This window comes from Dendrobates tinctorius, unplaced genomic scaffold, assembly GCF_039654945.1.
Source record: "Dendrobates tinctorius isolate UK_male_01 unplaced genomic scaffold, ASM3965494v1 ptg000116l, whole genome shotgun sequence".
In the NCBI taxonomy this organism is placed as follows: Eukaryota; Metazoa; Chordata; class Amphibia; order Anura; family Dendrobatidae; genus Dendrobates; species Dendrobates tinctorius.
In genome coordinates this window covers 2154400-2172602 of record NW_027361784.1, presented here as the reverse complement: position 1 = coordinate 2172602, position 18203 = coordinate 2154400, and the positions used below count along the sequence as shown (strand labels likewise).

At 44.8% G+C, this 18203-nt stretch overlaps 1 protein-coding gene across 1 annotated transcript in view; it reads left to right on the top strand.

The window, feature by feature from the left end:
- Positions 1 to 6639: 6639 nt before the first annotated feature.
- The window catches only part of AZIN1 (antizyme inhibitor 1), a 31639-nt gene continuing 20075 nt past the window's right edge, over positions 6640 to 18203 (top strand). The window contains exon 1 of the mRNA XM_073590100.1: positions 6640 to 6906. The gene's annotated coding sequence lies outside the window, so the exon portion shown is untranslated. The remainder of the gene's footprint in view (positions 6907 to 18203) is intronic.

The window sequence follows — 18203 nt, the reverse complement described above, 5'->3', positions numbered from 1 at the left end:
CATTCGATCACTGGCTCGCTCTTGTCATCTGCACCTCAAAAACATTTCTAGAATTCGACCTTTTCTTACTTTTGACTCTGCAAAAACTCTTACTGTTTCTCTTATTCATTCTCGTCTCGACTATTGTAACTCTCTTCTAATCGGTCTCCCTCTTACAAAACTCTCCCCTCTCCAATCTGTCTTGAATGCTGCAGCCAGGATCATATTCCTCACCAATCGTTACACCGATGCCTCTACCTTGTGCCAGTCATTACACTGGCTACCCATCCACTCCAGAATTCAGTATAAACTTATTACCCTCACCCACAAAGCCCTCCATGGCTCAGCACCACCCTACATCTCCTCCCTTGTTTCAGTATACCACCCTACCCGCGCCCTCCGTTCTGCTGATGACCTGAGGTTAGTATCCTCAATAGTCAGAACCTCCCACTCCCGTCTCCAAGACTTTACACGTGCCGCACCAATTCTTTGGAATGCACTTCCCAGGTCAATACGATTAGTCCCCAATCCCCACAATTTTAAGCGTGTCCTGAAAACGCATTTATTCAGACTGGCCTATCGCCTCAACACATTAACCTAACCTATCCCTGTGTGGCAGAGCCAAAAATTTTACCATAACCAGGTTCCCAGCATCATGTTCCCACATGCTTTATGCATCCATTAGCCCTCTGTGTCTGTACTGTTACACACTTAACATTATGGCTGGTCCATACAATCAGGGCAATTGTTACCACCCACCTTTCGTGTCTACCTCTTTCCTCATAGACTGTAAGCTTGCGAGCAGGGCCCTCACTCCTCTTGGTATTTGTTATAATCTACTGTATGTGATTATTGTTATGCTGTAATGTCTATTGTCTGTATAAATCCCCTCCGAAATGTAAAGTGCTGCGGAATATGTCGGCGCTATAAAAATAAAATTTATTATTATTATTATTATAATATACAGCGGGTGAAATAACTATTGAATAAGTCATCAATTTCCTAAGTGAATAGATTTCTAAAGATGCTGAAAATCTCCCCAGATGTTGGTAACAACCCAAGCAATCCACACAGGCAAAGGAATCAAACCATAGATGTTCGTAAATTAAGTTATGTGTAATAATGAGAAATTACACATGGAAAAAGTATTAAATATGCTTACTGAAATGTAAGTAATACTTGGTACAAAAGACTTTGTTGGTGATGAGAGATTTAAGACGCTTCCTTTATGGAGAAACTAGTCGCAGGCATTGCTCAGGTGTGATTTTGGCCATTCTTCCGTGGCTCCTGCTATGAATGCTAAGCTTTATTTCCTTCCGCACATTTTCTGACGGACTCAGGTCCAGTGATTGGCTTGGCCATTCTAGCAGCTATATTTTCTTTCTCTGAAACCAATTGAGAGTTTTCTTGGCTGCGTGTTTGGGATCTGTTGGTATGATATGATACTGTTGGTATAGAGTTTATAGCATGATATACAGTGCCTTTTGACCTCCAAACATGGTGTGTATTAAGGCATCCAAAGAGTTCAATTTTGGTCTCATCTGACCAGACTATATATTCCCAAAATTTCACTGGCTTGGCTAAATATTTGTTGACCAAACTTTAAACGAGCTTGAACATGCTTTCTGTTCAGCAATGAAGTCTTGTGTGGTGAGCATGCATAGTGGCCATGGAGGTTCTGTGCATTACTTATTGTTTTCTTTAAAATAATTGTACCTGCCGATTCCAAGTCTATCTATAGCTCACCATAGGTGATCCTTGGCTTGTGGATAATTCTCTTGATAATTCTTTTCACTCCTCTGTCTGGAATCTTGAGGTGAGCACCTGGCCAGTTTATGGTGAAATTATGTTCTTTCCACTTCCAGATTATGGTCTCAGCAGTGCTCATTTGTTTAAAAATGTTTCTGTAACCAATGCCGTCAGTAAGTTTTGCAACAATAAGGTTTCAAAGGTCTTGAAACAGCTCTCTAGTTTTACCCATCATGAGATGTTTCCTGTGAGACACCTTGGTAATTTGAAGCCTTTTTATAGGCCGCCATTTGAACCAGCTGATATTATTTTTCACAAAGTTGCAGGATTGCTTTCTAATTACTGATAGATTTCAGTTGGTGTCATGACTTTCTTTGGCTTTTTTGCACCTCTCGTTCTTCAAGTGTTCAATACTTTTTCCCTTTGACGTTTATCATTATTACACATAACTTAATTTATGGACATTTATGGCTTGATTTATTTTCCTGTGTGGATTGAATGGGTTGTTAGCAACATCTGGTGGGAATGTCATGTCAGTAGCACCTTTAGAAATATATTTACTTAGATAATTGGTGACAATGTGCAATTTACCGGGGACAGAAATAACATTAAACTTGATGAGACTGAAGTTGATCTTTTTTGCTATATATATGTAACAGTAAGTTTCTCTTATTGACGTTCACACTAAGCCAGGTTATATGTTAATTGGGACTTGTGTTTGCAGCATTTTCCTGGGTTGATCCTCCGCTCGCTGTCTGCACTTTGGCGGCTCGCTCACTTTAGCTACTCAAGTGTCGGAGCTGGAGCATTTCTCTGAAGATCCACACGTGACAGGTTATGTAAGTCATTACAACACACGGCTGAGTTTTCCCAATCGCTTGTAAACCAACCACCTGTTTCCTTCCCAGGAGAAAGAAAATTCTCTATTTTTGCATGGCTGCCTGTGGGGGATTCGGCGTCTATGACTTAATGTTCGCTTTGATGTCTTAATAATTGGCAGGATTTTTTATTTTTTTCTATCAACGATGTCAGAATAATCGAGAGGATGGCGTATGACTGAATGCGTAAGAGTGAAACCGCCGGACACCAATGCAATATCTGCATCAGGGACCCCCAAACCGCCAGACACCAATGCAATATCTGCATCAGGGACCCCCCATCTCCAGGGCTAATTTTTAATACTGGTTCCTAATGTTACAGATGAGCTTCCTTACGCAGGGAGAATGAAAACAATGGATAAGTTGCCAAAAGTCCCTTATAGCTGGACATACAGAGTACACCGAAAGCTTGATCTCTCACAACCTCCCATAGACATGCACGCTCAACTCGGACGAGCATGCATATGCCTTGGTAGGAAAAGAGGAGTGAAACGCTGCCAAACCCTCTCGCCAAAAAGAATAGAAATTCAGTAGCCTCTTTTTCTTCTGTCGAGGGTGAACCAGGAGAACGCTCAGATGAAACCATCTCATTCAGCCAATATATATATATATCTAATATGTATAGCCACGTTACGTGTAGACAGGATTGTGGGTATTTCATCTCACCACTTGATAGAGTACCAGTTTATATTGGCCAACCGGCGGCACGACACAACTGCCGATCAGTATGCTTTTACCGATCTGCGCTCGTTTGACCAGCATCATACTTAGTGTTGTCACTCTTCTAGGCTCTTGTCTTTTTGAATGTTTATCCATCGGAGATGTGGAATTTGGGTGTCCATGTTCCCCCATTGTCCATCCCACCATACACAATATGGACCATATTGGGAAACCTCCGCGTTACACCTCCAGGAGCTTCTATGACATCCGATTGAACATCCATAGGCATTTATATGGAGTCAGCCCTTTTGCAGCTATAACATGTTCCACTCCTCTGGAAAGATTTTCTACGAGATTTTGGAGGTGTCTGTGAGAATTTTGCCCCTTCATCCAGAAGACCATTAGTGAGGTAAGACGGGTTCACGATCTCCGTTCATTGAAAGTGTTCGAGGTCAGGACTCCAAGGGACCGATCATGTTCTTCCACACCAAACGTACCCAACCACGTCTTTATGGACCTTGCGCACTGGAAGCAGAAAAGAGCCTTCCCCAAACTGTTCCTACAAAGTTAGAAGCTACAATTGTCCAAAATGTATTTATGCTCAATCGTTAAGATTTCCCTTAACCAGAACTAAGAAACCGAGGCCAAACACTAAGAAACAAGCCCATAGCACTATTCCTCCTCCACCGAACCATACAACTGGCACAATGCAGTCAGACAAGTAACGGTCTCCTGGCAATCACCAAATCCACACTCGACCATTAGTCGCCAGATAGAGAAGTGTGATTCATCATTGCATCTGCTTTACACCACTGCATCTGATGCTTGGCATTGTGCTTGGTGCTGTATGGCTGCATGCAGCTGCTCGGTCACGAATCTCCCAGCAGGGATGCAGTTATTGTGCTGATGTTAATACCAGAGGTGGCTTGGAGTCTGCAGTTATGGAGACAGCAGGGTGTTGGCGACTTTTCAGCCCTCTGATCCTCACCACTCGGTCCCCCACTCTGTAATGTTATGGGGTCTTGACTTTGTGGCTGAGTTGATGCGGTTCCTTCAACTTACTAAATAATATCACTCTCAGGTTATGGGGGAAGATTTAGAAGGATAGAAATCTCATGACCTGACTTGTTTCACCGGTGGCTATTATAGGCTGTTATAAGCCAGGGGCGAGGGGCCGAATGCTGTACATCAAGGGGGGGGGGGGAGGGGCCGGATTTTATACACCGGGGAGCAAGATGTTATACACCGTGGGCGAGGGGCCGGATGTTATACACGGGGGGGGAGACTGAAGGTTATATTATACACCAGGGGTGCGAGGGGTCGGCCGGATGTTCTACATGGGGGGGCAAGGGCCCGGATGTTATACACTGAGAGCGCAATGGGCTGGATGTAATACACCGGGAGGGTGAGGGGCCAGATGTTATACACCAGGGGGGCGAAAGGCCAGATGTTGTACACCGGGGGGGGGGACTGGATGTTATACACCAGGGGTGCGAGGGGTCGGCTGGGTGTTATACAGCCAGATGTTATACACTGGGGGAGTGAGGCGTCAGAAGTTATACACTGGGGGAGTGAGGAGTCGGATGTAATACACCGGGAGGGTGAAGGGCCTGATGTTATACACTGGAGGGGTGAGGGGCTGGATGTTATACACTGGGGGGCCGGATGTAATACACCGGGAGGGTGAAGGGCTTGATGTTATCCACTGGGGAGTGAGGCGTCGGATGTTATACACTGGGGGAGTGAGGCGTTGGATGTTATACACTGGGGGGTGAGGCGTCGGATGTTATACAGAGGGGCCGGATGTAATACACCGGGAGGGTGAAGGGCCTGATGTTATACACTGGGGGGTGAGGGGCTGGATGTTATACACTGGGGGCGAGATGTTATACACTGGGGGGGTGAGGGGCCGGATGTTATACACTGGGGGGGTGAGGGGCCGGATGTTATACACTGGGGGGGTGAGGGGCCGGATGTTATACCCTGGGGGGGTGAGGGGCCGGATGTTATACCCTGGGGAGTGAGGGGCTGGATGTTATACACTGGGGAGTGAGGGGCTGGATGTTATACACTGGGGGCCGGATGTTATACACTGGGGAGTGAGGGGCTGGATGTTATACACTGGGGGCCGGATGTTATACACTGGGGAGGGGCTGGATGTTATACACTGGGGGCCGGATGTTATACACTGGGGAGTGAGGGGCTGGATGTTATACACTGGGGAGTGAGGGGCTGGATGTTATACACTGGGGGGGGTGAGGGGCCGGATGTTATACCCTGGGGAGTGAGGGGCTGGATGTTATACACTGGGGAGTGAGGGGCTGGATGTTATACACTGGGGGCCGGATGTTATACACTGGGGAGGGGCTGGATGTTATACACTGGGGGCCGGATGTTATACACTGGGGAGGGGCTGGATGTTATACACTGGGGGGTGAGGGGCCGGATGTTATACACTGGGGAGTGAGGGGCTGGATGTTATACACTGGGGAGTGAGGGGCTGGATGTTATACACTGGGGGCCGGATGTTATACACTGGGGAGTGAGGGGCTGGATGTTATACACTGGGGGCCGGATGTTATACACTGGGGAGTGAGGGGCTGGATGTTATACACTGGGGGCAGGATGTTATACACTGGGGGCCGGATGTTATACACTGGGGAGTGAGGGGCTGGATGTTATACACTGGGGGCCGGATGTTATACACTGGGGAGTGAGGGGCTGGATGTTATACACTGGGGGCCGGATGTTATACACTGGGGAGGGGCTGGATGTTATACACTGGGGAGTGAGGGGCTGGATGTTATACACTGGGGGGTGAGGGGCTGGATGTTATACACTGGGGGGTGAGGGGCTGGATGTTATACACTGGGGGGTGAGGGGCTGGATGTTATGCACTGGGGACATTTCACTGATGGTCGCACCCCTCCACCTCTTTTCATTCTCTACGCCTCTATAGCCCCATTTATTCATGTTTGAAACTGCATGCTCTAACACAAACTTTTAAGATCAGATGAGAATTGTTGCTCCTTTTAAACCTTTTGGGGGGGAATACTGTGTACATAATGTATCTTTTCTGCCCCGATCCCGCTGCTCTCCCGGTGAGGACGTCTCTCTCCACAGTGATGGCGCTCCGGTGGTGACACACGTGCTGCGCTGTCACTTTCCGTCTGCTCCCCGTCCTGCCCTCTCACACGCCAGCCGCTCTGCCCTTTCCATTGCCAGCTCCAAACATGGCGATCTTCAGTCTCCGCATGAGCACATCACTCGTCGCCTCAGCCAATCATCGCTGTAAGCTCCGCCCCACAGATGCAAACGTCGACGGAAACCCCGCCTCCCCCGCACGGACCCTATATAAGGCGCTCGCTCAGAGCCGGCCCCGGCTGGCTGGATCCTGTCTGACTTCTCCCTTACACGCAGGCACCGCGCGCGCGCACACACACGACCCTCCTCGGGCTTCTGTCTTCTCTGCATTGACGGATTAACCAGCGCCGCTGACCCGGTTCTCGCCCGTGCCTCCATTCGGGCTTATGGCAAGAGTCGCCAGTTGGATTTCTACCTTGTGTTCCCACACCACTCTTTAAAAATTCCGCCTAAAAAGAGAAGACGATTTCCCAAATCCTTCGAGCCGTTACCTCACGTAAGTAACATGGCTGTGCTGTGTCGTGATGTGTTTTGTATGGGGATAGCTGGTCTTTCTGCGGCCTCCGTGTATCGTGAACGGCTCATTGTAGTGGCGCCCTCTGGTGCCCGCTCCGGTAAGTTACCACCCCGGTGACGGGTGTATGTGGTGTGAGAGAACGCGGCGCGTCACCCGGATGTTTCTAAGCACGCGCACGGGGGAGAGTGGATGTCACGTGTGCTCAGCGCCAGTAGTTTAAGTGGGCGGGGCTTGTTATCGAGCGGGAGTTTCAAATTTCTCGGTGTCAGGTGGTTCTCAGGTCGTCGAGTTTATGGCGGATTTTTGAGGTGATGCTGGCAGCCTGAATGTCACTTTGTGCCGTATAGCTATGTATAGAAACATGTTTTAATGACTTTTGTGAGGTAAACTTATGGTAGAAATGTCATGCTATAGGTTATGTGCACACGTGCGCGGCTTCCATGGGAAATCCGCATGAGGAATTCCTGCAAAAAAACTAACGTTTTGCAAACGTAATTAGCGATCTGTAGCATCGCTTGGAAAACTGACAGGTTGGTCACACTCGTCAAGCATAGTGTTTGACAAGTGTGGCAAACTCTTTACTATTGAGGCCGCCTATGCGGCATCAGTAGTAAAAGATATAAAATATTAAAACACTTTAAAAAATGGTGATATTCTCATCCTCCGGCGTCCCCCGCAGCGTCCCCAGGCCTCAGCGATGCTCCCGGCAAGTCCCGTTCCCAGTGATGCCTTGCGACAATGACCCCAGATAACGTAGCATCACACGAGACCACTACATCATCTGAGGTCATTGTCGCAAGGCATCACTGGGAACAGTACTTGCCGGGAGCATCGCTGAGGCCTGGGGCCGCCAGAAGGTGAGAATATCACAGTTTTTTTATTTACCGTAAATTCTTTTTTTACATGGTACCCAGGGCTTGGAGGACAGTCTCCTCTCTTCCAGACCCTGGGTACCATCCGCACATTTTCTGCTTACTTTGAGCATGGTGGGCACAGCCACATGTGAAAAGTAAGCGGAACAATGCATTCCTATGTGTGCGGAATTCCCACGATTCCACACAAAGTACGAACATGCTGCGTATTTTTCCGCAATGCGATTTCGCCACATAAAAATACGCAGCATTAGCACAGTATGTGTGGAATGCCATTGAATACAATGGGTTGCGTTGGGCAAGCGTTTTCGCTGCGAAAAATGCTAAAAATCTAATGTGTGCACATAGCCTTAATTATCTCTTACATTTGGATGCAGATCCGTGACGCTTTGCACATCTACAGCGGGTCTGAAAATATGACCATGTTGGAAATCCGATGTGTGAACATGTATCAAGAGGAGGAGGTCCAGCTGATACAAAGGGCTATTTGTTGAAAACTCAGAATAAAATCAGCATCCCGCAGACAATGAGCGGTAACGTGAACATATATCGTCCCCCTCCAATTATGGCCTCCTGTAGTGCAGGCCCTAGTACATGCTGGGAGGTCGGAGCTGACGGGACGCTGCCCCTGGGGCATGCTGAGAAGTCAGAACTGACGGGACGCTGCGTCTGGGGCATGCTGGGGGGGCGGAGCTGACGGGATGCTGCCCATGGGGCATGCTGGGGGTGTCGGAGCTGATGGGATGCTGCCCCTGGGGCATGCTGGGGGTGTCGGAGCTGACGGGACGCTGTCCTGGGGCATGCTGGGGTGTCAGAGCTGACGGGACGCTGCCCTAATGCATGTTGAGGGGTTGGAGCTGACGGGACGTGCCATAATGCATGCTGGGAGGTTGGAGTTGACCAGAGTGACTAGAGCAGCTGCGTCTGACTAAAAACTATCCTGTCACCTTTAGAGTGAATGTCCAGGGTAAACAGGTTATCACTAGCGAAAGTGCTTAGATAATGTGTTATTCATACATGCTCGCGTGTTAGTGTCTTTGGCGTGCTCGAATATTGAGTCCCTGCTGCATGTCTTCCAACTCTTAAGGCCCCTTTTACATTTAGCGATGCACCAGCGATCCCGACCACGATGCGACCTGGTCAGGATTGCTGGTGCATCGCTAAATGGTAGCGAGTGAGCTGTCACACAGGCAGATCTCACAGCGATACAGCGGTCGTTACTTACTTTCAGACGAGGCGATCCTGTCGTCCTCCCGTCCACGCGTCGCTCGTCGGCGCCAGCTGGAAGCGCCCAACGAGAAATGGAGCTGCGCAATCAGCGACAGACAGCGGGGGAGCCGGTCAGAGGTAAGTATCACACATAACGATATCACTAGCATTATCGCTGCTGCGTCACAAAATCGTTGACGCTTTAGCGATATTGCTAGCAGGGCTGTGGAGTCGGTGAGCCAAACCTGCGACTCTGACTCTGTGACTCCAACATACATCGTTTATATTGAAGTGAAAAATTTATTGTAGTACAATGTGAGCATCAGACATTTATTCATTTTTATGATACAATAATCAAGACATTTACATAGAACATAATATATATTGGAATACAACTTTAGAACACAAAACTGTAATAAATTGTAAATATGTAATACACTATGTAATATCGAATATATATACACAGTGTGTATATATTCACTACGTAATAAACTATGTAAGTGGCAAAAACAGTTTTCAACAAAAACATACTAAATAACATTTGTGCAGTCTATGAATTTGTTCTAAGAAATAGAATTGCCTCCATCAGATCCTCCTTCATAGATGACCTAAAATCTGACCTAATAATTTTAAGGCCAGAGAACAACCTCTCTACACTAACTTGGGTTGGAGGCAAAGCCGTAACCACATGGGCAACATCTCTAACAATTTCCAAGTATAAAGGAATTGCCTCATGCACAGTCAGTTTTGATGAACGGTTGAATTTTTCTTTGAGAGCAAGTGAAACATTTTGCTGAAATATGGTCAATCTGCTTGCTATAGGAGATGTAGTGAAATCTTTTTCCTTGCCGCGCCCGCAATGCTTTGCCTGCTCCATATCCTCCAAATACTTGTCAAAGTCAAACTCCTCATCTGATGAGGATGAAGATATGGCAGCAGTAGCACTCTCAGGACCCAAGTCCTCTTGCGCCTGGCTGTCCTCCTGTAGGCCACTCATCCTGACTGCTACCTCAGTCAGAGCTTCTTTTCCTTTAGTAAGCTGTTGATCATCAAGCAATATACGATGACTTGGGTCCACAAACAGCTGCCAGAAAAATTACTTTCCAATAGCTGTGTCTCTCTCCGTTTCATTGAAGCAGAAATGCCATCTGCGATTAAATCTCTTTGGGACAGGCAAAATAGCAAGAAGTTCTACTCCCTTATGAAAATGCCAGGAGATAAATCCTCAGCTTGTAATTTTTTAGTCACGGTAAATCTATGATTAAGCAATTCCTTCAATTCAGCCACCTGTGTCCATTGACCTTCATTTAGGGTTACCTGAGGGTTCGCCATATCTATAAGAAACTGTTTTAGCCAGGATCAAAACTAGGGGGGGGGCAGAATCTCATACTGCACACCTCAGCTGCTGCAGAACCTTATACTGCACACCCCTACACTTGAAAATAAAGCCTGCACCTTAAGATGTGGTGAATGCAGTCTATTTATTCCAACTGTCAATTGATGATGTGTTACTGAAGACTAGCATTGCCTGTCCTGGGTTTCACGGCTCACACAGCCTCCATTTAAATCGATGGTACTGCAAAAACAGTAGCTTGTTTTTTAAGGGGTCGCTGTTTTTCCCTGCAATTTGTTACAGCAGGGAAAAACAGCAATCTGAGAAGGTTGTTTGCGGACCGGTTTTGCGGGGGCCCGCAAAAACGGGCCGCCAAAAAAACGGCATGTGTAAAAGTAGCCTAAGTCAGTTGTGCTGCTCAACTGAATACTGCAGTAGCTGCCATAGATTGGAGCAGAGTAAAACTAAAGGGGAAAGACTGCAATAGGGTCTTATCCAAGGGAGATAATGGGGTTTTATGCAAGGGAGATAAGGGTGTTGAATTTGGTTATACTACCCTGATTTAATTGTGTATGCACAACATTTCAATCACTTATAAATCCACCTTCTGTGAATCATCAGACCGGGAAACCGCAGATAAGGTGGATTTGTGGGTGATCTGTTTTGCTGGTAACCCATGTAATCCAGAAAAAAAAGTATATGCATTTTTTCTTCAATCAGCGTGTTTAGAGGTACCACAGACTTCTTGCTCTGTGTGGTACGTAGGAGCACTTCTGTGCTGTTGGCCTAAAAGCATGAGAGCGCTCCTACCTACCACACATCATTGCTAGACATCCATGGTACTTTGATACACATTGACTGAATAAAGAAAAAGCGCATGTACTTTGTCTTGATGTGGGTTTATTTTATGGGATACCGGCAGCACAGACTATCCACAAATCCTCCTTATCGATGGAAGTATGTAGAGTATAATCACTGGTATGACCTCAGTCCCACCACCAGCGAGTGGGCACCTCTCTCCATGCCTGGCACAGCCTTAATTGCAAATCTGCAGCAGCTTCCAGAACCATACAAAAGAATGAGATGTTAAACCTTTGTCAAATGTTTGCGAAGACAATTGCATCAAAATTAAGGTGGTTGACCAATACATTATATTTATGGCTTATCTTATGGAAAGGCCATCACTAAACAAAAAGGTGCCAACCCCTTTAAAGAATACTGGTGACTATAAAGTCTGCAACAGTCTCTTGAAGAAATTTTAAAGGGAATCTGTCGCCCCTTTATTCAAATATGAGCTGCTGGCACCAACATCAGGGGCTTATCTACAGCATTCTGTAATGCTGTAGATAAGCTCCCGATGTAACCTGAAAGATGAGAAAAGAGTTATATTATACTCACCGGGGGGAGGGGTGTCCAGCGCCTCCCATCTTCATACGATGCCGTCCTCTTCGTTCCTTCCTGTCGTGGCTGCGGTGCAGGCGCACTGCTCTGCCCTGTTGAGGGCAGAGCAGAATACTGCAGTGTGCTGGCGCCTCCCATCTTCTAGCGATGACGTCCTTTCTTCTGCCCCGGCGCAGGCGTACTTTATCTGCCCTGTTGAGGGCAGAGTAAAGTACTGCAGTGCGCAGGTGCAGGACCTCTCTGACCTTTCCTGGCACCTGCGCATTGCAGTACTTTACTCTGCCCTCAACAGGGCAGATAAAGTACACCTGAGCGCAGGAGCTGCGGCAGAAGGAGGAGGATGTTATCGCTAGAAGATGGGAGGCGCCGGACTGCGACATCCACCGTCCCCTTTAAGTGGCTCAATAAAATATACAAATACTCACAGCATGGGCACGAAAGGCACTAGAACAAAAACAGACTGCCTCCAGAATGAATTTGTCTGGTGTTGACAAGAATGAACTATGCAACTGATTCAATGTATATAATATTGAATTTTAAGCTACTGTATAGTGATAAAAATTTATGCAAAACCTATTTATACATAGTTTGATGGTGGAGGCCATATTTTGACTGTACTTTGGTCCTCCACTGTTTTGTGCATCCTTAGGGCATACAAATGTGTAGTCTGTTTCCTATGGCTTTCTCAGCAATTTTGCTCCTGATAGAAGCAGAGACATGTTCCAAAATTGGCGGAATCACCCCCCCCCCCCCCCCTTTGTTTTATTCTTACAGCATGTTAAAGTGAGATCCTTCTACCTGTTGGCCTCTGATAGGTCTCCCTCTCTTTCAGGCCAATCTGTCTTGGCTCTAGTTTTTTTCCTCAAATGCTGCAATGCTTGAGTTAATGTGTTGGTCTATCATGTGGACGTCCAGTTACCTTCTAATACAGGAAAGATGTATATCTTTGTTAGCCATTAAAAGGTATCAACTACTGAGGACTCTCAATCCTGAATATTTCTCAGTTACCTTCTAGGATCCTGTGGAACATGAAATGCTCTTATCCCATAGAAGCATTAAGATCTGGCAACTCCTTTGGTCTCGGTGATTCTGTGGTAGTAGTAGGCTACATTGGTCTATTTTTAGTGATAGTCTACGATGGGCATGAAATGTTGGTGTGATTCCTAAAAAAAAAATTGTATCTGAATAGCTAAAATATTAATAGATCACCGAGAGTTCTTCTGAGATGCACATTCCTGATGTAGGTGACTAGGAATTGCTTTTAACAGTGGTTTTTCATATATTGTAGTCTTTCCATAGTGGAGCACATTCACATTAGTGGTGGTTCTCTGGCCTACATAAATTGTCTAGACAGGAAGGTAATTGGTTTTACTCGTCGTTGACATAATAGAACAACATGTTTGTGATCAGCTTTGAGAAGCTAAGGAGAGTACGTGCAGTGTAACGCAGACTCGCCATCTTATGTGAGCGCAGTGTTGGAAATGGAATTATAGCAGAACTAGTTACATATCCAGACATGGGCTGTGGCTCGTAGCCCAGTCAGCTGTTATCACTTAGGGAATAGGCTGGCAAATACCGTATTTATTTACCAAAATTGCCAGATTAAAGATTGCACAACAATCGTGAGCAATTTATGTAATGCATGGACTAGAATGGTCCTCGGGAGGGAGAGCGGTGATATTTTTTGGGTCCATAATTGAGGTGTTTTACAAAAGATGTTGGTGTAAAGAATTTATTCTCATTGACTAGTTTATAGTTCACTTGGATATCATTGCATTTCTTCTACTGTATATATTTCTTCAGAGCTTCATTTAGAGGATCGGTCCGCTCCACTGACATCTGTTTTAGTAATGCTGAGTCATAATTTTCTCTGTCCCCTATGGTTTCTCGCAGGGCTGTGGAGTGGGTAAGCCAAACCTGCGACTCCGACTCCTCAATTTCCCTTACACCGACTCCCACATATATTGCTTATATTTGAGTGAAAAATTTATTATAGTACAATGTGAACTTCAGACATTTAATCATTTCTATGATCCAATAATCAAGATATTTAGAACATAATATCTATTTATTGGAATACAACTTTAGAACACAAAAAACTAATAAATTGTAAATATGTAATACACTGTATACATGTACATGTATACAGTACAGACCAAAGTTTGGACACCTTCTCATTCAAAGAGTTTTCTTTATTTTCATGACTATGAAAATTGTAGATTCATTCTGAAGGCATCAAAACAATGAATTAACACGTGGAATTATATAATTAAAGTGTGAAACAACTGAAAATATGTCTTATATTCTAGATTCTTCAAAGTAGCCACCTTTTGCTTTGATTACTGCTTTGCACACTCTTGGCATTCTCTTGATGAGCTTCAAGTGGTAGTCACCAGAAATGGTCTTCCAACAGTCTTGAAGGAGTTCCCAGAGATGCTTAGCACTTGTTGGTCCTTTTGCCTTCACTCTTCGGTCCAGCTCACCCCAAACCATCTCGATTGGGTTCAGGTCTGGTGACTGGAGGCCAGGTCATCTGGCGTAGCACCCCATCACTCTCCTTCTTGGTCAGATAGCCCTTACACAGCCTGGAGGTGTGTTTCAGGCCATTGTCCTGTTGAAAAATAAATGATGGTCCAACTAAACACAAATCGGATGGAATAGCATGCCGCTGCAAGATGCTGTGGTAGCCATGCTGGTTCAGTATGCCTTCAATTTAGAATAAATCCCCAACAGTGTCACCAGCAAAGCACCCCCACACCATCACACCTCCTCCATGCTTCACGGTGGGAACCAGGCATGTAGAGTCCATCCGTTCACCTTTTCTGCGTCGCACAAAGACATGGTGGTTGGAACCAAAGATCTCAAATTTGGACTCATCAGACCAAAGCACAGATTTCCACTGGTCTAATGTCCATTCCTTGTGTTCTCTAGCCCAAACAAGTCTCTTCTGCTTGTTGCCTGTCCTTAGCAGTGGTTTCCTAGCAGCTATTTTACAATGAAGGCCTGCTGCACAAAGTCTCCTCTTAACAGTTGTTGTAGAGATGTCTGCTGCTAGAACTGTGGCATTGACCTGGTCTCTAATCTGAGCTGCTGTTAACCTGCGATTTCTGAGGCTGGTGACTAGGATGAACTTATCCTCCGCAGCAGAGGTGACTTTTGGTCTTCCTTTCTTGGGGCGGTCCTCATGTCAGCCAGTTATTTGTAGCGCTTGGTTTTTGCCAATGCACTTGGGGACACTTTCAAAGTTTTCCCAATTTTTCGGACTGACTAACCTTCATTTCTTAAAGTAATGATGGCCACTCGTTTTTCTTTACTCAGCTGCTTTTTTTTCTTGCCATAATACAAATTCTAACAGTCTATTCAGTAGGACTATCACCTGTGTATCCACCAGACTTCTGCACAACACAACTGATGGTCCCAACCCCATTTATAAGGCAAGAAATCCCACTTATTAAACCTGACAGGGCACACCTGTGAAGTGAAAACCATTTCCGGTGACTACCTCTTGAAGCTCATCAAGAGAATGCCAAGAGGTGTGCAAAGCAGAAATCAAAGCAAAAGGTGGCTACTTTGAAGAACCTAGAATATAAGACATACAGGATTTTCAGTTGTTTCACACTTTTTTTAATTATATAATTCCACATGTGTTAATTCACAGTTTTGATGCCTTCAGAGTGAATCTACAATTTTCATAGTCATGAAAATAAAGAAAACGTTTTGAGAAGGTGTCCAAACTTTTGGTCTGTACTGTGTGTGTGTGTGTGTGTGTGTGTATACACACACTCACTATGACTCATCTCTACTAAGATAAAGCCTAGATCCTCAGGCTACATTCACACTATGGGCGTAGCCAGGATCAAACCGGGGGGGGGGGGCAGAATCTCATGCTGCACACCTCAGCTGCTGCAGAACCTCATACTTCACACCCCTACCCTTGAAAATAGAGCCTGCACCTTAAGGAGATGTGATGAATGCAGTCTATTTATTCCAACTATCAGTTGATGTTACTGAAGACGAGCAATGCCTGTCCTGGACGTCCTTTTGGGCAGCTATGTGGTGTACCTGACTGGTGCTAAAAAAAAAAAAAAAAAGGAGTGTTAGTCTGTGTGCTATCCGGCTTTCATTCTTTTTGGTACAGATATGATATGGATAGACAGATATGGATAAATGGATATATAGAGCAGATTTCTAATCTGCTTTTGCTATTGAAAATCTTATCTACGAGCTCAAAAACCTTTCAGGTGATGCGGTTTTTTAAAAAGCTGATCTGCTTTTGCAGCTGAAAAACGTATCCTCAAAAAAAACCAGGGCTGTGGAGTCGGAGTTAGTTTTGGTTGGAGTCGGTAGAAATGTACCGACTCCAGCTTTAAAAAAAAATGTATTAATATTTCATAATTGAACTTTCATATGAATTTTATAAATGTTACTCAAATATATATGTTCTATCAAACTATGAACAACAGTGATAAGCAGTTCTGCTGGAGATAGAGACATTTCTTACTTCTTGTGTGTCACTGTTCTCCACTGCCCTTATCTAATCTTATACTTGGTTAACCTCATGCTGCCCCAACCCCCCTACTTACAATGTATGAAAGTGAAAATGTGTTGCAAATTCTTAGTAGTAAAGCTCCTCCTCTAGACTAGATCATACTAGGTGTGCGTCTTCCAAGCATCTCACAGCTGCCTGCTACTCAGAAGAGGAAGACTGTAAGAAGTACTATCCTTTCAACAAACTTTGCATCAGTTAACTGTGAGTACATGAGGAATAATAACAGTATTACTGACCACTATATCAGTTGTACGACCTGGCAATAATTTTGTACAATTGTTTTTAGGAAAAACAATTGTCATTTGGATTGTGAATGCAGAATTAAAAACCTGAGAATGTCAAAGAAGCATCACATTAAATCGGCCGTATTTGAACATTTCACCATCACTCAAGATAGAAAACATTGTCTGTCAGTGTATGACAAATGATCCAGATGAAAACAAATGCTGTGAAGCCAAGATGAGTGCATATTCAGGCAAAGATAAAAATGCTCCTACCAAAGCTTCTAATCTAAAGAGACATTTACAGCGCTTTCATCCAGAAGTACTGAAAGCAGTGGATGAGAGAGACTGCATCCAAACCAATGAACCAGTGCCCAGCTCTTCCAGCCAAACAAAGGAGCAGAGAACTTTGCAGCCATCAGTTGCAAGATATTTTGTCAGTGACAAAGTTATTGTGACAATGACAGTAGATACATTTAAAAAACAGATCATAGAGCTTGTTGTAAAGGATAGTGTGCCTATTTCATTATTTTCACGACCAGCTTTTATGTGTCTGAATGGGGAAATGGCCCGCAAGCTTGGTGTTTCTCTGGAGAAAGAGTATTAGAAAATTAGTAATCAAAGAAGCTTTTAAACAAAAGGAAGAACTTAAAAAAACTCTCAAGGGACGCTTTCTGTTTCTTAAAATGGATGCCTGCACACGTCACAGAGTGAACTATTTTGCCTTCAATGTCCGATTTGTTTGTGACAAAAATGAAAGTTACCAAGACATTGGCAGTAAAAGACACCAAAGCTCATCACACCAGTGAGTTTCTCCTAGTCTTGGTGGAAAAGGTTCTGCAAGACTATGAACTTAAAAAAGAGCAAGTTCTTTCTGTCGTAACTGACAATGCTTCAAATATGATAAGTACTATTAAGCTAATGAATGAGAGTAATGATGGTGACCAGCAGCTAGAAGAACATTCTGGGTCCACAGACACAGAAATGTTTGAAATAGAGGAACACAGTATTGTAACTGAGGAGCAAACTGAAGTTGCTTCAGATGAACAGCAACATGATAGTTTAGATGATCTTGTTGAAAATGTGTCAATGTTCTTTCATTCATCACATGCGCTGTGTTGTGCATACGCTACAGCTGGCTATAAGACAGTCTGCAAGAAGGACATGCTGCTGCACTGATTGGCAAGGTGAGAAAATTGGCTACTGTTGCCAGAACCCCTAAAGTTGACTCAATTTTGAAGAGACGTGCTGGAAAAGGGGCAATTATTGATCAAGCCACACGATGGGGCAGTACTTAATGATTCAGCGCTTGGTTGAACTGAAAACCTTTCTTGTAGACATGGCTAACCCTCAACTGACGCTAAATGAAAGTCAGTGGAATCAGGTGACTGAGCTGGAAAAATTGCTAGAGCACCCATTTACAGTGACTAAAAAATTACAAGCAGAGGACTTAACTCCAGGTATTTTCTTAAAGGAGTGGAAGAACCTGATGTTTCGCCTGTCCCAAAGAGGAGGGTTAATTGCAATTGGCATTGCTACATCAATGAAACGGAGAGAGGAGCTACTATTACAAAATAACATTCTTTTGGCAGCTGTTTATGTAGACCCAATGCATCGGATTCTTCTAGATGATCAACAGCTAAGTAAAGGAAAAGAAGCTCTGTTTGAAATAGCCGTAAGGATGAAAGGGT